Genomic DNA, 21289 nt, shown 5'->3' with positions numbered 1-21289 from the left:
CCGTTAAGATTTTTGAGCAGAAAAACTACAGGTCCAAGAGTTGTGCTTTAGGTATCTTAATCTTATAGCAAACGTATAGGAGATAAACTAGAGAAAGGTTAACAGAATGAAAAAAGGAAGAAAAAAAAAAAAACAAACTAGCTAAATTTTTCTCCCCTAAATTCTCTCTCTTTTTAGGTTAACATTGGCCTTGACAATGGAAACATGTCCTCAAAGTGTTGAAATCAAGGATTCAATAGTCTATTTGCCTGAAACTACTTGTTTTTCAATGAATTAAATATGATTTCACAAAACTCTTAAAAGTCTGTAGGTTTAAAACATAATTTGAAGTTCATTTTCCAGGGAGAAATCCAATTTGGCTTTTGTCGTTTCTGGTCAGATATTATATGATTTTATTTTTTATTGCAAGCCGTTAGAATGGTTCACAGATGTTGCTGCTAAAATAGATCCTTCTGGAACTATTTGGTTTGAAAGAATCTCTATTGCTATGTGTGAAATGAATAGAAGACCTCGTTTAAAATTCAAGGCTATAAACTTAGAAAATTATAATAATTTCTTAAATTTATATAAAGCAGTCATGGGGTAAAGTGATATTTGTCACAGGTCTACATAATTGCAAAAAAGTTATGGTGAAGTTATACTTTGTTCAAATTAAAGATCATATTTCTCAAAGACAGAGAGATCAACCAGATCAATGTTTTAATAAATTTAGAAATTTATACTTTTACTTGGTCAGTTATACTGAAGGAATATTCTTATTAAAAAATACCTATGGTTTCGCCTGACCTGTGGTGGCGCAGTGGATAAAGCATCGACCTGGAAATGCTGAGGTCGCCGGATCGAAACCCTGGGCTTGCCCGGTCAAGGCCCATATGGGAGTTGATGCTTCCTGCTCCTCTCCCCTTCTCTCTCTCTGTCTCTCCTCTCTCTCTCTCTCTCTCTCTCTCTTTCTCTCTCTCTCTCTCCTCTCTAAAATGAATAAATAAAAAATTAAAAATACTTATGGTTTAAACTATACATATGAACATGCTGATAAACGAATTCAGCAAGGTGGCAGGATACAAAATTAATACTCAGAAATCAGAGGCATTTTTATATACCAACAATGAACTGTCAGAAAGAGAAATTAAGGAAACAACCCCCTTTACTATTGTAACCAAAAAAATAAAGTACCTAGGAGTAAATTTAACCAAGGGGATTAAAGACCTGTACTCGGAAAATTATAAAACATTGATAAAAGAAATCAAGGAAGGTACAAACAAGTGGAAGCATATACCACGCTCATGGTTAGGAAGAATAAACATCATTAAAATGTCTATATTACCCAAAGTGATTTATAAATTCAATGCAATACCAATTAAAATACCAATGACATACTTCAAAGATTTAGAACACATATTACAAAAATTTATAAGGAACCAAAAAAAGAACATGAATAGCCTAAGCAATCTTGAAAAGGAAGAATAAAGTGGGAAGTATCACACTTCCTGATATCAAGTTATACTACAAGGCCATTGTACTCAAAACAGCTTGGTACTGGCATAAGAACAGGCACATAGATCAATGGAACAGAACAGAGAACCCAGAAATAAACCCACACCTTTATGGACAACAGATATTTGACAAAGGAGGTAAGAGAATACAATGGAGTAAAGACAGTTTCTTTAACAAATGGTGTTGGGAAAACTAGACAGCTATCTGCAAAAAAAAAAAAATGAAACTAGACCACCAACTTACACCATTCACAAAAATAAACTCAAAATGGATAAAAGACTTAAATGTAAGCCGTGAAACCATAAGCATCTTAGAAGAAAACATAGGCAGTAAGCTCTCCAATATTTCTTGCAGTAATATATTTGCTGATTTATCTCCACGGGCAAGTGAAATAAAAGACAGGATAAACAAATGGGACTATATCAAACTAAAAAGCTTTTGTACAGCTAAAGACAATAAGAACATAATAAAAAGACAAACGACATAATGGGAGAACATATTTGACAATACGTCTGATAAGGGGTTAATAACCAAAATTTATAAAGAACTTGTAAATCTCAACACCAGGTAGACAAACAATCCAATCAAAAATGGGCAAAAGAAATGAATAGACACTTCTCCAAAGATGACATACAGATGGCCAATAAGCATATGAAAAAATGCTCAACATCACTAATCATTAGAGAAATGCAAATTAAAACCACAATGAGATATTACCTCACACCAGTCAGAATGGCGCTTATCAACAAAACAACACAGAATAAGTGCTGGTGAGGATGTGGAGAAAAGGGAACCCTCCTGCACTGCTGGTGGGAATGCAGACTGGTGCAGCCACTGTGGAAAACAGTATGGAGATTCCTCAAAAACTTACAAATGGAACTGCCTTTTGACCCAGCTATCCCACTTTTAGGAATATACCCTAAGAACACCATAGCACTGTTTCAAAAGGAGAAATGTACCCCCATGTTTATGGCAGCATTGTTCACAATAGCAAAGATCTGAAAACAGCCCAAGTGTCCATCAGTGGACTAAAAAGCAGTGGTACATATATACAATGGAATACTATGGGGCCATGAAAATGAAGGAAATCTTACCTTTTGTGACAACATGGATGGACATGGAAACTATTATGTTAAGTGAAATAAGCCAGGTAGAAAAAGAAAAATATCATGAATGACCTCACTCATTTGAGGAATCCAATGAATAATGTGAACTGAGGAACGGAACTGAGACAGAGGAGAGATAAAAAAGACCAGAGGAAAAGAGAACAGAGGGAAAGGGGATGATAGGATGGGATAAAGTTGAAAGGAAGGGGGGAGGGTGCTATGTTGAGGGGAATATGAGGGAGGAAAGATGAATAAAAATATAAATAATAATAATTTAACAGCCTGACCAGGTGGTGGCGCAATGGATAGTGTTGAACTGGAATGTGGAGGACCCAGGTTTGAGTTTCCTAGGTTGCCAGCTTGAGCGCAGGCTCATCTGGTTTGAGCAAGGGTCACCAGTTTGAGCCTAAGGTCACTGGCTCTAGCAAGGGGTCACTTGATTTGCTGTAGCCCCTCCCCCCCACCCCCACTCCCCATTAAGGCACATATGAGAAATCAATCAATGAACAACTAAGGAACCGCAACAAGGAATTAATGTTTCTCATCTCTCTCCCTTCCTGTCTGTCTGTCCCTATTTGTCCCTCTCTCTCTCTGTCTCTGCCACTAATAATAATAATAATAATAATAATAATAATAATTTAACAAAATATGGTCAAATTTAAATATCAACTAAGCAGCAACTGTCATTGCATGTAGGCAGCACCAAAGGTACCTCTGGTCTTTTCTTTCACTCCTGTTAGTGAGCTCAGCCATTGCCACTAAGCTCAAGTCTTCACTGTCACCCACAAATGAGGTGTTTGCATGTCTAGACCTCCAATTCTGACGTATCTCTCAAAATCCAAATCTATAAAATTTTACTATGCATCTCCTCCTCACGCACCTGACACTCAAGATGTCTGGACCAAATTTACCGTTGATACACAACACTGTTGCTCCTGCTTCTGTGCCCAGAGTAGGACCTCTGCATCAGCATTTTCCAGACTGTGTTCCAGAAACACAATCTCTCAAAGGTTTACATTGAGAAAGAAATCTAAGGTTAACTAAATTTAAGAAACTCCATATCCTATGTTGCGCTTTATCATCTTTTCAGTCTGCTGCAGGAGAAAACATGTTTATTTTGTTCCTCTCAGTACTTATTTGATGTTGGACCCCTTTTGTGTATAACATCGATTACATTCTGAAAAACTTGCTATCACAAAAGCTACTTGGAGAACAACCATTGTAGATGATTTTTTACTCTTCTTATCCCTTAATTGCTATATAAAATTTATCACCTCCTGTAGTTATGCCTAAGAGTATATCTAGAGACGGACTGCCTGAATCTACTCCCTGACTTCACCATTTTACCAATATGTGCAATCTCGGGAAGCTACTTAATTTTTCTTTGCTCTGTTCTCAGATCTTTCAAGTGTCTGACCCTTCTTAAAGGATTGTAAGAATTAAACGAAGTATTGCATACAATGCACTTAGAACAGGACCTATAACATAGCATCTGCTCAACAAATGTTCACTTTTATTACTATTATTGTCACCACTAAAATGTCTCAAACATTTGTTGTTTCCCGTTGCCTTTGATACTTCCATAATTTAGGTACTCATCATTTCTTCCCTGGACCATAATAACAACAATAGCAATTTACACTTAAAGAGTTCTTTATAAATTTACTTGTTTTTTTTTAATGTACATTATTCAAACTAATAAATACTTCATTTACCCTGCTCACAAACACTCTACTTGGCAATTCATTCACCACACTGCCGTTTAATTTTCTTTAAAGCACAAGTCTAATGATGCCATTCCTATGGTCAAGGACATTTAATGATCCTTCATTACCTATGTGATGAAGGGAAGTAACAGCTTTTTATTAAGGTGGGCACAGCCCAGAGTTCACTTTCTCCCGTCACAGGTTTATATACTCTGGCCACTGCCCCACTCCTCGAGTTTAGGATATACAGTGGGTTTTCATGAATAATGGCTTAGCCGGTACTGTATTTTCTTTTGTCTTGGATACCCTTTCTTCCTTTTCATTATTGAAAATCCTACTTATTCTTTAAGGTCCACCTCACACTTTGCCTACTCCAAGGAATATTTCTTAATTCTATCCAGTAGCATTCTCTTCATGATTTCACATTTTCTCAAAAAAAAAATATAGCTCATGTGATATGCTCCATCTCCCACAATTAATTTTATAGAAACAATCCCCCACATTAAATTGTGAGCTCAGTAAGAGGCGATGTCTGATTCATTCTTTAATACCTTACAAACCAAACACAATTCCTTACATGTAGTAAGTGTTCATATAGACATTTATTGACTGAATTTTCCAAGATAGAAGGCTTCTTACTACTCATTAAGGTACACCACACCTTGAACAAATATTACGTTTAAAAGAGTCAATTGGTTGGTAATTTTATCCCTGCCAAAAGTTTTACTCTTTACAAAAGAATTCACAATAGAACTCCTTTAATAGGGAAGTGAGCCAATATCTTTAAGTAAGAACACAATCACATGAAATAAAAAAAACACACACATTCACATGGAACTTTTATAAAGCACACCTACAACACACACCTGTATCCACTAACCATCCTGGGATTCTGACTTCTTGGAATAAATATAAAGGCCAATTAATATACTGGCTCTATAATAATAATACTATATCTTCATTTTTCCTATGGAGACTTCCTGGTTGGCTCTCAGAGAAGTGATCTAATCTATAGTCTCACTCCCTAATCTAAGTTCACTTTCAGGTCAGATGTCCCCCGCTTGTTTCTGATTCAATGACCTCATCTCCTTCAAGGGAGTTATTCTTCCTTCAAAGATTGCTATTGGAAAATCACACTGGAGACTTACCTACTACAGATACAAATTTTCCAGCTCTGAAGTACAGAATTCCCTGCTGTGCATTGTTTTCAACAGCTCCTTCCCGGGCTGTTGATTGGTCTATGAAATAATGGCTAGAAGTAGGATGAGTAACTCTTTAATAAACCTTCCATTTCCCGACAAATGCTTTTAATGAATGTTTCCCAAACAAGTTTAAATGCTTATGCTTGAAAGCATATTTTCAAATTTTTTCCTACTCTATGACTACCACAGGACTCAAGTATCAGGTTTAAGTAGAAGACGTCTTTGTGGCATGAAGAAATGTTGGGCCAGTGTTAGACATCACATTCTCTTTGTTCATCCTAATATTTACTGATTCACACTTTATACACAATCTAATGCTCTGGACCTCTCAGCCATTACTGCTTCCCATGACTTGGATAGTTTAATTCCATTTTTCTGGTTAATGATAAACTATTATCTATCCCTGTTGCACCTCTGCCAAGAGCTTTATTCCAGAAATTACTTTATAGTTATTATCTAATCTTTATAAAACCATGGAGGAAGTTTTCCCATCTAACAGACGGTAAATGATTAAGGGCAAGACAGTTAAAGAACCTGCTCAAGGTGACACTGTAATTCAGTGATGAAACAATACTAACTGCTCCCAGTGTTCATTTTCCAATTGTTAATTTTCCATAGTTCAATCTGCAAACCTCTGAATGTTACCTGAGTTCAAGTTCATTTAGAGTTGTCTTGTTTTTCTTAAAAACCACTTAGTGACTAAATAAAATGAGAAGTTGAAATGAAAGTATGGAACCGAATTAAAAGTGCTCTATTGATAGTTATATGCTGATTCTATTATTGTTGTTTACCAATTTGGCTGGTATTCACATGTTTTTATGAAACAATTGCTTGATTACAAAAACACTTACAACCACAGGTATAATTATGTACATAAGCCATTAACATTTCTCCTGGAAATTATATAAGTTATCAAAATAATTTTGAAGGCCCTGGCTGGTGGCTCAGTAAATAGAGTGTTGGCACAGCATGTGGATGTCCTGGGTTTGATTTCCGATCAGGGCACACAGGAGAAGCAACCATATGCTTCTTTCCCTCTCCCTCTCCTTCTCCCCTTTCTCTCTTGCTTCCCCTCCACAGCCAGTGGCTTGATTGATTTGAACATGGCCTCAAGCACTAATGATAGCTTGGCTGGTTCCGGAGTCAGCCTCAGGTGCTAAAAATAGCTTGGTATTCAAGCACTCGCCCCAGACAGGTTGCTGCCTGGCTTCCGTCAGGTGCATGAAGGAGTCTGCCTCATATCCTCCCACTCACAAAAAAAGAAAGAAAGAAAGAAACAAAAAAAGAAAGAAAGGTAATAATTTTGGAGGCTATATTTAAACTTTTTTATAATTAAAAAAGAGTATTAAATATTTTCCCTAGACTATGTTTGTATTCATTTCAATGATACACTTTACCTTTTATTAACAACTATGATTTATTATTGAATAGCAATTAGGTGGGAGAAGTGAGTTGGTTCTGAAGATATTTTCACAACCTAATAGCTATTAATTATAGCAATAAATACTGAGAGCATAGTTAGTAAGTGCTATATTTTCACTTTTTTTACAAATTTCTTTGATCAGATTCAATATGCTCCTTTTTTTCCTAGAAGTTTAAAGAACCAAAAACCACCCTGTATTTTACAGTTTATATTAATTCAATTCTTACTCATTTGGCAAGTATTTATAAAGTTTGAACACTGGGCTAGCTACTGGTGTATAAGCCCACAACAATGCAAGTAATGCAACAGAATGTAGTCTTCATGAACAAAAGGGAGTTAGTCATTCCAGATGGGCACCCAGTATCTAAAAAGGTGCATAGAATATAGTAGGTGCTCAATACTTATTGTATAAGTAAGTAATGCTGTAGAAAGAGAGAGGGATGTAATGGTAAATATGATGCATTCTCTAGCTTCTTCTAGGGTGTGTAGGAACATTTGGAGATAGTTCTAGTACTGATATATTGTTATTCAAAATCAACCAATTTTTGAAATAAAAATTTCATTCTACATTTTATTGTCAAACCAACAAAATGTTGGTGTGTGCAATTATCTTATAAACAATGTATATCATTTTATTTTAGTTTTAGGACACCCTTGTATAAAACAAACATGATAGAGACAGAAAAGTTTTAAGTCTTTTCAGTGAATATCCATATCCTATAAATCTTGTTGCTATAGAGAGTTTCCTATCAACTTTTGCAGGCCATCTCAATCCAAGCACTCAGCTTTGAGTGTCAAAATAGATCTTTCAAAAAGCTCATTGGGAGAAAATAGGTCTGAAAGCCAGTCACTACAAGAAAGATAGGCTTTTCTAATTATCTCAGCTCCTGCTGCATACTATATCAACAGCTAGGCCTGCTGACCTTATTTCAGACTGTGTAGCAACTCTTACCCACCAATCATTCTGTTCCCTTCCTTTTCCTGGTTGTATGGAGAAGCTACACGCCCAGGCTTCCTTCAGTGAGGAGTGACTAAATGTGGCTAAATCCTAGCCAGTGGAAAGTCAGTTAAAGTGCTGAGTTATCACTTCCAGGCCAGTTTTTTTAAAAAAATGTACCACACGTGTTCTTTCCTTCTTCCAGATTTCCAGGATGAAGAAACTCACAAGATGACATCGGACGTCACATGGTAGAGTATTTTCCTGAGGATTAGTGACATTGAGCACCTTTTCATATACCCGTTGGCCATTTGTATATCTTCTTTTGAAAACTGTCTTTTCAGACTCTCTGCCCATTTTAAAAATTAAGTTATTTGTTTTTTGGTTATTGAGTTGTATGAGTTTCTTGCATATTTTGGATATTAACCCCTTATTGAATATATAGTTTCAAAATGTTTTCTCTCATTCAACATGTCTGCTTTTCACTTATTTTGGAGTCACAACTATGACGTAAAGGAGGTGAGGAAAGCCATGTCTTTGGGGGACATGGCCAACCCTGTCAAACCAAGAGACCAGCCCACAAGTTATACATACAGCAGACACACCAGATTATGTAGGGGCACAGGGACAGGACCGATTGGGCAACTTCTATCCCTAAGTGTCCATACACTATCCTTGAGAAAAACAGAGTCGGAAAAAGAACATCTATACATTTTATCTGAATGAGATTGAGAATTTACCTAATGAGATTGTTTAAATTGTTGCATCAGAAAGCACTAAATTGGTCTATAATATTATCTAGTACCTAGCATTGTGTGTACTTATGATAGAAATCAGCTTTGTTACAGGATAAAATAAAGACAGCACATTTTCTCTACACATTGGAGTGTAGTTTGAGTGCATTTGTGATCCCACTGGATATATGTAGTCCTTTATATTTTTTAGATAAGCAAATCAAATTATCAAAGTCAGAATTATATCCAGGAGACAGCACACACTAAACCTCTTTAAAACTCAGCCCAGTGCTTTTTGTATCCATTGCTGCCTCTTGTTCCCATACTATATATATCATTGTACTTTAATCCCCAGATGTAAACCTTGGACTTAGTTTTGGGATCTAGTTTTAATTATACTGTGTGTGACGGTGGGGGGGGGGAGTAAATGCTTTTGAGGGACTTACCACAACATGAACACACAGATTTGAACAGTAAATATTTTCTGTGTATTATACACATGCAGAGGCAAACATTACAGGGTACATGTGTGCATGTGCTCAAACTTGTGTCATAGTGTGCAAAGAATTTATTTTGCATGCCTATCCTGTGGAACTATGGCTACCTGGTAATTTTTTTTTAGTCTTTGGGTACTTATTTTTCCAGTGTCCTAGGAGGAAAGCCTGAAAATGAATGTGGCTTGTTTGCCAAATACTCTAGTATCCTGACTTCCACCATTTCTAAAAGGAAGTAAAAGATTCTGCATAGTCTTGCCCTTGGAGGCATGTTCTTGGAGAGTATAAAAGCTCACCCCAAACTAAAAATGAGCTAGGGAATCTATAACCTTCCTCTGGCAATCATAAATGAGTACTGAAAAGTGGTTCCATGATGTCTCCCAGCATCATGTATATAGATTTGCTTCCCCAAGCAACTTAAAAGACTATGGACATGTGCTGTCATTATGTGGTTCTGGCAGTTCTGGGTATATGAAGAAGTGAGGAACAGTGGCAACCCTGTCCTACAGAAGATTTGGCAGAAAGGAAGTGCTATTGTCAGCCATTAGTGACAGGAGCCCACACAAAGGGGAGCAGCTGACACGGGAGATGTGAGAGCCCATGGGAATGACTAAAGACAGCCACAGCAAGAGGTTTGCTAGAAAGGATTTCTACACTGTAGTTCTCTTCCAGGGTAAATTTTTCTAAAGAGATTAGGCAGTCAATCTACATTTTCTACTTACCATCATATGAGGGTAAAAAGTGAATTTTTTTTTCACATCAAAAAAAAAATAATGGAGCTGGAACCTCAGAAACTCCAAGTTAGAGCTTATGTCTACACAGAGGTGCTGCCCACAGCTTCTCAGCCTTGAGAGCAGACTCAGGCAGAGTGCTGCATAAACATCAGAGGGGGAGTGGTAAATGATTGTGCCTGTAACCGTATATTAAAACCAACAGAACTTCAGGTAACAGTCCTTCCCGTCTCCATGTGAGCCACAAACTGTTGAGTTTGAAGGGCTTATTTTGAACAACGCTGACACCTGTGAAAGAATTTTTTAATAATAGAACTAAAACAAAAGTGAAGACGAGCAGGTTTCCCAATATTTTCAGAAGTCTCAAAATTTATTTAAAAAAAAGACTGGTCTATAATAAAGAAGTTTTTAATTAATCTACTGTGTCTTATTTGATGTTTAATGTTTAAATAAATATAAAATTCATTGGCTATCAGTCTCTGATCTTTGTTCTCTGGTATAACTGCAACTCTTCAATTATATTGAATCGCTATTTCCTAATGTTGAACTGTTATTGTATTACTAAAATAAATGCTATTTTTTAATACCCTGATGGATTTTTATTTGACTTTGTATTTTATAATCTTATTTTTGCTTGTTATCTTTGCCAAATTTTAGTAGATTATGCTTGCAACATGTAATAAACTACCATGTCCATTGTTATATGTGCTCTGAAATAGATTTATTAGCATAAACATAATTTATTTTAAAAAGATTGTCCAGAAAGTTATCATAAGACTTACAGGAAAGTGCAGGATAAAGAACAATTCTTTTACAATTTTGTTGATTTTTGTGTGTGTGATTATTTGTTCCTTTGTCGTTGCTCTTTTAACTTCTCCTTGTTTTCATTTCTTACATTTATATATTTTTTAGGAAAATCATATACTTCATCAAGTTTTTCAAGTAGATTAGCAAAGAATTGTGGAAAGTGTTCTCTTATAATTTTTAATTTCTTATGGGTCTAAAATTATATCATCTTTCTTCTGTTATCTGGGTTTCGGTTGAAATTTTAATTTATCAAATAAGGTATTTAAATTTCTAACCATGTGTATCTTGGCTGGGCCTTCTAAGCATCTATCTTTTACACAGCAATTTAGATTCAAACAGTACAAATTAAATGTCAGTGTTTGAGGAATTCATCTAAAAGCCCATATTCAAAGGATGTAAACATGCAAGAAATTGTGAACAATTTGAGAATACTTAAATTTCAGTGAGCTAAACCAACTAAGTGGAACCATCCAGTTGGATTTGTATCTTGTTTTCTGCTTTTAAAAGCAAGTTGTATGGGGAAAACTCACATTAGATATACATTTAAAAATTAAAAATTCCTCAAGAGGATTACTTGGGTCAATGTATAGTAAATTCTAAATTTCCATACTTTTCCAGTTCTATTTTATAATGACCAGTCATGTTCAAAAGGATGTCCTGAGACAATGCAAAATTATCATCAGAAATGACATTATCTTTACAAGTCAAGAAATGTCATAAGTACATTTCTATAAGAATTGGAATAACATTTATCACTTTTGACAAAAAGAAATTTTCATTTAATTCTTGATCATTTTCAAAATACCTCATTCTCTGAGTATTTAAATTAAATATGACTTCATAGTATTTATAATACATCAATAACAATAATGCCTGCATTTTCTGAGTGCTGATTATGTACCAGTTAGTATTTTACCACTTTTACTGAACAACATAACAACATCATGAGAAAGGCAGTGATGAGAAAATTGAAACATATGGTCAATGAATAGCAAAGTCAGGACTCACAAGAGATATTCCATGTAAATTTATTGTTGGCTGGAATGAGGCAAGACAATATGTCCCAAAAATATGGCAGCATAACGCTTTTCAAAACTATTTCAGCACAGTGGTGACAGAGTGGCTTCACCAATGCAGAGATACAATTCTTTAAAGAAGGTTTGTGACACTTTTCCGGCCATCCCGAAAAGAACCTACGTCCTTCATAGCATTAGCATGAATACCTCGACTGTTTCTGGATTGTCTTTGAAGTCATGTGTAAATTTGCCCATTCAAAGGAAACTAATTTAAAGAAGCCTTTGCCTCAGTATGATGCCACACCCAAGCGAAGTATGTGGTTTTATTTGTCTGTGGCATCAGTTGGGAACCAGGTGCAATGTCCCTAGTAGATCACAAGATGCGCCCTCAACACAGGCCACCCTCAAAGGATGTTTTCTTTCACATCCATACATTCTTTCCAACTTGGCATGGGATGGGAACTTTGGGTTTGCTTCTGGAGTATCCTTTGTTTTAGAAAGCTAATATTCATTTCCTCATTTTCCTTGGCAAAAAATAAAACAATAATAATAATAATAACACATGGCCAATGAGAACCCAGAGGAAGATTAAAAGTGGCAACTAATTAGGCTCCCCTGTATGTATTGTTCTTCTAAAGGGACACCCAGAAATTTTAATTAAAAACACCAATCCATGCATCATCTCAAACTTTTTCATTTTCACATATTTATCATGATTTTACTATACTTCAGAAAAATTAGACAAAAGATAATCATTTATTCTGTCTCTTATTCTTCATGGCCTGTCAAGTGTTTGCCACAGCACAAGCCTTTCTTTGCAGGACCAAGTTTATGTCACTTTATCGTGCTTTCTACCTTACTTGCCAAATGCTTTTGAGTTTCTCTTAGCTCTCTTAGTACTTGTGTAGTCACGCAATGTCTTTTTAAAAAAAGAAAAATAAAGGAGCTTAAATAAAACAAACAGTTGATATTGATCTAAGCTTGCTACAAAGGAAAGTAATTAAAGGACAGATCATTATTTCTCTTATGCAATTTTAGTCGCCCCCACAATAAACTCTCTACCTTGATTATCCCTCTACATTCAGAGATTTGAACTATTGTATTCAGGTTTCATGAAGTATATAGTTCAACTGAATTACCTCATGGATGTGATCAAGGCAGCTTTATTTGGTTCTTGTTTTAGTAAGTACTGTCTTAGTCATGAGCTCGGATTTTGTTGTTGTTTTTTAAAGACTCTGGACAAATAATGAGAGTTTACAGAAATGTAGCTATGTCAACAAGAAATGAGTTGCTATTGACTATTAGCCTAATTATGTCTTGTATTTACTACATTGAATTCAAATGAGAGGGAACAAAGTCTTCAAATTTAAGCTGTATCTTAGCTACTTTCCTACATCCTATATAATAGAATAAAATGAAATAATTGAAATTCTTTTGAAAGGGAATTAATTTTATTTCAGTATGATAAGCCTTTAGAGTATTCTTATTTAAAAAAAAATAAAAATATGAATAAATTACTGTTTTCATTGCATTGATTTTCTATTCATTACCTTCTCCTCTAAATACTGAGCTACTCATAATTTTAGAATAATAACACTAGATATTGTAAAACAACATTTTGTTTTTAGCATGATTTCATCTCATTTCTTCACTTTAAAGCCTTTTTTCTAATTTTTTTATTAAATTATTTAGTCTTAGTCTAAGCATGGTCATGTTCTGCCACTTACTACTTTTTAGATATGTTTAACTTCCCCAATTGGATTATAATCCCCTTGCAGGAAAGGTGGGGAGAGTTATACCTTTCTTTCATTGTATCTTTTACATCTACCTCAGTTCTCAAAACAGATAAGCAAGAAATATTTATTGACTATGATTTGGAATTTTCTCAATGAAAAATTATAAAAGAGTGAGAAGAGAATGTAACACATACCATGTAGTAGTAGAACAAAGAGGTTCAATATTTATGAAGCAAGTGTGATATACCTGGCACTACATATACATTGTATAACTTAACCCTCAAAGTAATTATTTTTATTATTTTTCTGCAGAGAGTTTTATTGTTTCTGTTTGGTCCAAGGCATAGAAGAGGGATCCAGGGTGGTTTAAAAAATGCTTAGTGGTTGCAGGGAGAAGCTCAGGCAGAAGGCAGACACCAGAGGAAGGCAGAAGGGGCCTCAAAGGCTCTGGGCTCCAAAGGTTCCTAGTGATGCTTGAGGATGAGCCTTTCATAGAGATATTCGCCCAGCCCTGCCTGGGGTCTGGCCAGCCTGCGGAGGTTACTCAGATAGTTGCCCATTTTCTTGTTGAGTTTCTCCTCCTCCTCCAGGAAGCGGAATTTCAGGAAGTCACAGAGCTGAGGGTTCGTGTGGGCAGAACCCAGGGTACAGATTCAAAGGAGCCTGGCTCAGGTTCTTCTCCATGACTACGGCAGCTTCCACAGAGTCCTGCGTTTACCCCACCCATCTTGTGAAGGCTTCTGCATGTTCCGGAAAAGGGCATGGCCACGGCACTTGTTTTGCATCTTCAAGAGTTTCTTGATGCCTTCAAGATTCTCCTTAGTCAACTTGCAGAAGAAGTGGCCCATGCCTTTTATAGACACATCCTTGTGGTCAAAATAGAAGCCCAGAGAGAGAGAGAGCTGTAGGAAGCCCACAGATGCAGGTGGACCAGCTGGTTGATGGTGGCCTACATGTTGGAATAATTTCTGAGTTTGGGAGCTCATTGTTGCTCAGCAATAAAAAGTTAAGCTCAAAAACTGGTGTTGGCTGGTCTTAGAGCCCATAGACAGCTGAGGTAGTTCCCAAGGTGGTGACTGGAAAAGAGGTTGGAAAGTGATGAGAGGCTGGAAGAAAAGGCGTGCCTGGGTCTGTTGCATTTAAACACTGTTTTGTTGTTGTTGTTGTTTTGTTGTGGGTTTTTTTTTACAGAGACAGAGAGAGAGTCAGAGAGAGGGACAGACAGACAGGAAGGGAGAGAGATGAGAAGCATCAATCATCAGTTTTTTGTTGCGACACCTTAGTTCATTGATTGCTTTCCCATATGTGCCTTGACCGTGGGCCTTCAGCAGACCGAGTAACCAGTTGCTCAAGCCAGCGACCTTGGGTCCAAGCTGGTGAGCTTTGCTCAAACCAGATGAGCCCGCGCTCAAGCTAGCGACCTCGGGGTCTCAAACCTGGGTCCTCCGCATCCCAATCTGACTCTCTATTCACTGTGCCACTGCCTAGTCAGGCGCATTTAAACACTGTTGAAGCAGGAAACAGTTCCAAGGGTGCCACTGAGGGCATTCCCTTGCAGTAATTATTAGTGTCACTTTTCAGTGTGGAAATAGAGAGACCTAGTGAGGTGAGGTTCAGGAACTTGGTCAGAGTCAAAGAGTTTAAAAGCTGCAGAGCAGGGTCTCAGGTCCAGCTGACCCGAAAGCAAGCCCTCTTTCCTCTGTGCCATGATGCCTTGCGTGAAAACAGTAAAACACAACCTCTGTACAAAGCTGGGTCTTATATTTTGTCTGAAAGAATCAAAAGATGTTTGTTGCTGCCAAAATTGTGCTTTATTTTCTCCTTCCACTAAGGGTTATAGGGGAAAGCAACTTGTCACCATACTATGCAAAGATAGGTATGCATGACAAACTAGTATAAAACAGTTTTTACAACAGAGAAAAGGAACTTCTGACCCTAAATCAGAGAATGTAAATGGGGCTATGTCTCAGTGAGGAGAGAAAATTACCAGCAAAGAAATTGTGCTTAGGAAAGAAAAGATGATGGCGTAGGAAGGAACTTTGACGTTTTTGGTATCTGCATTAAAATGGAGGAGAGATGAGAAAGGACACACAAACACACATGTATAATGTAACCATAAGTCTATAATGGCTTCCCTTATAAGATGAAATATTTTTAGCTATATTTCACGGATAAAGAAATTTAGATTATGCAACTTGACCCAGGCTACAAGCAATAGATGGCATTCACATGCTTTGACTCTGAGTTCAGTGTTTCCATCCTACAAAAGATAACAGGAGAGACAAACAGTCCGGAAAAATACAGAAGATCGCTTCCAACCTGTTATAATAGGTTCATCAGAATAAAGCCCAGATTAAGATAAAGCTGACAAAAATTCAAATAACTATAAAATTAAATATATTCAGAGCAAGAATTTCATAAGATGCCAGAGAGAAGATGAACTTGTTCACATTCTAATTTTCTTTTATCATCTTTGCCCACATGATTGACTGAAAAGAAGTAAAAGATTTGTGAAGAAGCCTGAGATTGACTAAGAGATAAAAGGGAGAGTACATAATTACTCTAAACGAGTTTGACTCTCATTACCCATACAGATTATATCTGGGATACAAAAAGAGCTGGTGTCAGTGAATTGGGGTGGACAAGGGAGGTGCTGAAAGGCTACCTATGTATATACCCAATCTTTAAAGAGTTAAAGAAACTAGATCTTGCAAACCACGTGCCATAAACTGAGTTATTGACTCTAGCACAATTCTAGACAGAATTAACAAACAGCTTGGAAATCCTTAAAAATCTCCTTCATTGAGTGGAATCAATGAGATTATGTATTAGATAGCTAGGGTTGCCATAAAAGTACCATAGACTGAGCGACTTAACAGGAATTATTTGCTCACAATTCTGGAGACAAGATGTCTGAGACCAGGGTGCTGGCATTGTTGGTTTCTTGTGAGGCCTGTCTCCTTGGCTTCACCTGGCCATCCTCTCCCTGTCTTCATATGGTCCTTCCTTTGTATCTGTCTTCAAATTTCCACTTCTCCTAAGTATATCAATCATATTAGATTAGGGCTACCTTAATGACCTCATTTTACCTTAATCACCTCTTTAAAGATCTTATCTTCAAATATAGTCTCATTATAAAGCTCTAGGGTTAAGACTTCAACAAATGAATTTAGACAGAAAACATTCAGCCCATAACAAATAAAGTCATATTTCATTTTTTTTAGTGAGTGTGGCAGGGTAAGAGACAAAAAGGGAAAGAGATGGGAAGCATCTACTTGTAGTTGCGGCACTTTAGTTATACTTTCATTGTTTCTCATACATGCCTTGGCAGGGGGACGGGGGCTCCAGCCAAGCCAGTGACTGCTTGCTCAAGACAGTGTCCTTGGGCTTCAAGTCAGTGACCTTTGAGCTCAATCAACTGACCATGGGGTCATGTTGATGATCCCACGCTCAAGCTGGTGACCCATGCTCAGGGTGAGCCTGCATTCAAGCCAGATGAGCCCGTGCTCAAGCCAGTGACCTCAGGGTCCCAGGTTGATGCTCTATTCACTGTACCACCACCAGTCCACCAACTCTGGTTTCTTTTTATTTATAATGACAATATAATCAGTCATGCACCACTTGACAATGAGGATACATTCTGAGAAATGAATTGTTAGGGGATTTTGTTATTGTGTGAACATCATAGAGTGTACTTATATTATATGGTATAGCCTACTACACACCTAGGCTATATGGTATAAATTATTGCTCCTAGGGTGCAGATATGTGGGACATGTTATTGCACTGAATATTGTAGGGTGTGTAACACAAGGGTAAGTATTTGTTTATATAAACACAGCTAACCATAACAAAGGTACAATAAATCATATGGTATAAAAGACAAAGTGTGTGTGTGCACATCAGGAGGAGGGATGGAGGAAGAGAGAAAGGAAGGAAGAAAAGAGAGAAAAAGGGATAGCAGAGACCAACAGAGACCCAGAAATATGAAGACTGAGATGAGAAATATATAATAAAAGGGAGAAAGAGTAAGAAGGATGGGGTGAAAAAAAAAGGGAAGGGGAACAAGACTGGGAGGAAAGAAAGACAGAAAGAGATGGATGGAAATGAGTGTGTGCACACAAGTGTGTGGGCGCGTGTGTGTCACATGCCCACAGGGGCAGGCTCTGAGCTCCCCACTCCCCAGCCTTTTCCCCTGGCTCTCTCACCAGCTCCTGGTCTTAGTCATGGGTGCACAGCAAGTGAGTAGCTCGCTGGCTATTTAAACCACCTAGAGCTAGCAATATATTCGACACTATAATTGGATCCAACCTTTTATTTATTTATTTATTTTCAGGTGAGAGGAAGGGAGATAGTCACGCAGACTCCCACATGCACCTTGAGCAGGATCCACCCTGCAACCCCATTTGGGACTGATGCTTGAATACTGAGCCACTTTCAGCGCCTAAGGCTGATGTACTCCAACAGAGCCATCCTCAGCACCTGAGGCCACACTGGAACCAAATGAGCCACTGGCTGTGAGAGAGGAAAGGAGAGGGAAGGGAGAAAGAGAGGGGAGGAAGTAGATGGTTGCATCTCCTGTGTGTCCTGACTAGAAATCAAACCTGGGACATCCATATGCCTGGCCATTGCTCTATCCTCTGAGCCACCAGCCAGGGCCAAGTCCAACCTTTTCTTCCAACATTGCAAATAACTTTTTGTTCATAAACCATTGTAATCTTATGGGGTACTGCAGTATATATGATCTGTCATTGACTGAAACATAGAAATTTCATTATGTGGCATGGGACAGCACATCTCAAAAGAGAAAAGGAAATACCCCTGGATCTTAACCAAGATGGAGGAGTAGTGTGTTAGAATCAGCTAGAGCATGTTCCCAAGGTATCTTTCCTGTTCTACATGGAGATTCTGATTATTCAATACTCTCTCCCGGCGCCAGTCGAGAGCTACCATTTTATGGTTTAAAAAGCTAACATTTATTGGATACTTGCTATCTATCAAGTATCTGTTAAGTGCTTTATGTGGGTTATTTTATCTAATCCTTATGAAAACCGTATGTGGTATTACATTGTCCTCATTTTGTAGATGAGCATTCTGAGGGACAGAGAGTTTAAGTAACCTTCACATGGTCGCAAACCTAGTATACTGAAGAGCTAGGATTCAGAACCAGTTTATGTGGCTCCAGATTCCATGCTTATGACCTCTGCACCGTCCCCTCTCATTATAGTGTATCTGAATTTCAGCAAAGCATTTCTCAAACCACTTCATGAACACGGCGATATAGTGGAAACTGAATTATACAACAGTTAAATGGGTCTGTAACTTTTGAGTGACTCTTTCTAAAGAACATAGCTAGCGGGTTGATCACCACATGGAAGATGGTCCCCACATTCATGCGTCAGACCTCTTTCCTTTGTCCTGCTCTAGTTTGTATTTAAATCAACAATTTACAGAAGAACTAAACAAGAATGTAAAATGAACAAATGAGGTTGAACTGGAATGGATGGAAAATATTTGTATTTTAGAATTAGGATGTGTATTTCAGCTCTATATGGAAAGACACAAAGGTGGTCATTTCTTTGAGGGCTGAGGCCAGTGGAGTGGGGGTCATCAGCTAGCCTGTAGGTTCTCAGAGGTGTTACAGAGGATGGCTTCTTGGTCAGTCTTGATGTCACCTTTGAGTTCTCCTGCTAGAAAGGCCATAAAGAACACAAGAACATGAAATTTGGGGGGGGGGGAGAATATGAAAGAGGTGATTTCGTGAGTCGTGACATAGGCATAGAAGAAAAGGTCCATGTATTCTTCTGTGAGAAGATAATACCTCACTCATGAACTAAAGATCTTAACTCTAAGACTTCTGAAGTTTTAAAATTTTCTCATGTTTGTTTGTTTGTTACTCTTGTTTATTTCTCTGTAGTCATTAGCAGGAAGATTCCCAAACCCCTTTAAGTCACAAAGGACCTAAGTGATCACCTTTGAAGAAAGCAAGTAAAGGAGGGATGAGGGTGTGATTTCTTGCTTGTCAAACTCAGGGACAGCGATAATGGGAAAGTCCCAGGGAACAGTGTGACTAGTGACAGAGAGCAAGAATGTCTGTCTTCCTGCAGGTGGGAAAGCAAGGACTATAAATGGTCCAGGGATAGATAGGGGCCCCAGGACATAAAAACAGAAATTCCTGATAGGGTCTCTAATAACTGGAGCTATTTAGTAAATATACAAGAGTAATTTTAAGATATTGAGTTTCCTGCAGAGCGGATAGTGTTGTAGAGGTGATTTATGTTGAGAATAAGAGGTTGTTATAGATTCTGCTATGAATTATTGATTCTGTTATCATTGAGACATGCAAATTAAATATAGATAAATTATTTCAAAGGTTAGTTCCAAGTCCAGAGGCTATGCCTAAGATTATACATTGATAAAAGTCTACTATATATCTGCATAACTCCTTACAGTAAGTAAAGTGTTTTTGAAGACTTTACCTCCAATATTTATATTATCTCCTTTAATTAATTACTGGCCAAATCCCTCCGATTTGCTTCTGGTTCCATTATTTTACTGAATTGTTTCTTGCAGGTGATCTCCTGTTTTCTACAGAGAATTTTTCCCTTCTTATCTAACTGGACTCGCACTCTTTCCGCTCCTGCCTTCCTCAGCAGCACATGGTTCCAATTATCTTCCTATCGCTCTGGCCATTTCTTCTTGAACTCCTATTGCTCTTGTAGCCTCTTCTTCTGGCATCTTAAAAAGGTGGAATTCCTTGGGGTTTTCCTTGCTCCTTTTTACTGCTCAAGCTCCAAATTCTCTTAGGACAATCACATCTGAAGCCGTGGCCTCGACCAATCACTAGTTACTGACACAGCCAGCTGAGCCACTGTTCCTGACCTCTAAGGCAGCTTCTCCTACTGTGTTCTGAACCTCTTCCCTTGGACATCCCAGGGGTTTTCAGATCTGGCATGTCTATGATGGAATGACTCATCTGGCCTCCTGATTCACTCCTTGCTCCTCTCTCAGTGTTTCCAGTGTTGCTGGTTAACATCTCCAAACTTTCAAGTTCTTAACCTGGAAATTGTTCTGGATATTTCCCTATTTCACACTCACATTTAATCATCAGGTGCTGTTGTTTCCTAAGCATTTCTTAAACCTTTCCCTTTTGCCACCCACTCTGTAGCAGCCATAACTCTGATATTTACCACCTTTTGCAAGACAATTGTAATTATTGTCTGCTGCAGTCTTAGATTTCATCAGTCCAACCTCCACATCGCAGCCTAAAAGATCTTTATTTTTAGCAAGAGGGAGAGAGACAGAGACGGAGAGAGAGATGAGAAGCATCAACTTGCAGTTGTAGCACTTTAGTTGTTCATTGATTGCTTTCCATACGTGCCTTGACTGGCAGAGGAGGGGCTGGCTCAAGCCAGCGACCATGGGATCATGTCGATGATCCCATGCTCAAGCCAGCAACCTTGGGGTTTTGAACTTGGGACCTCAGCAATGCTCTATGACCTGTACCACCACCCATCAGGCGCCTAACAGATCCTTTTAAAACACAAACCTTATAGTGCCGATGCTTTGCCACACTTGTTTACCATTACCTTCAGGATGAACAAACTTTATGCCTCAGCATGGAGTACAACCTGACACATTCCTATATTTGTGCCTGACCACCACCCCTCTCTCCTAGATACCACGTGTGCAAGTCACATTATGCTCTGGCTAGCTCCTGACCACATTTTACTCTACCACACCTCTGTGCACATATTATCCCCTCTGACTGGACCATTTTTCTCGTTCTCTCTTCTACTCAGCTCAGACATCACTTCCTTTCTGACATTATACTAGTTGTCCCTTCCCCCTGAAGAATTAGAAATGTCTTCTATGCTCCTATGGCACCCCATATAAAGCTTTA

General features: G+C 37.8%; 1 long non-coding RNA gene and 1 pseudogene across 1 annotated transcript in view; both read right to left on the bottom strand.

Moving 5' to 3' along the window:
- LOC136404393 (uncharacterized) overlaps window positions 1-5274 on the bottom strand; it is a 135710-nt gene extending 130436 nt beyond the window's left edge. Inside the window, exon 1 of the long non-coding RNA XR_010751240.1 lies at window positions 5173-5274. This is a non-coding gene — a long non-coding RNA (uncharacterized lncRNA). The remainder of the gene's footprint in view (window positions 1-5172) is intronic.
- A 7916-nt stretch (window positions 5275-13190) lies between these two features.
- Window positions 13191-20422, bottom strand: LOC136404177 (ferritin light chain pseudogene; annotated as a pseudogene).
- Window positions 20423-21289: the final 867 nt, after the last annotated feature.

This window comes from Saccopteryx leptura, chromosome 4 (genome assembly GCF_036850995.1).
Source record: "Saccopteryx leptura isolate mSacLep1 chromosome 4, mSacLep1_pri_phased_curated, whole genome shotgun sequence".
Lineage (NCBI taxonomy): Eukaryota > Metazoa > Chordata > Mammalia > Chiroptera > Emballonuridae > Saccopteryx > Saccopteryx leptura.
The sequence above is the reverse complement of the archived record's forward strand: the minus strand, read 5'-3'. Positions and strand labels throughout refer to the sequence as shown.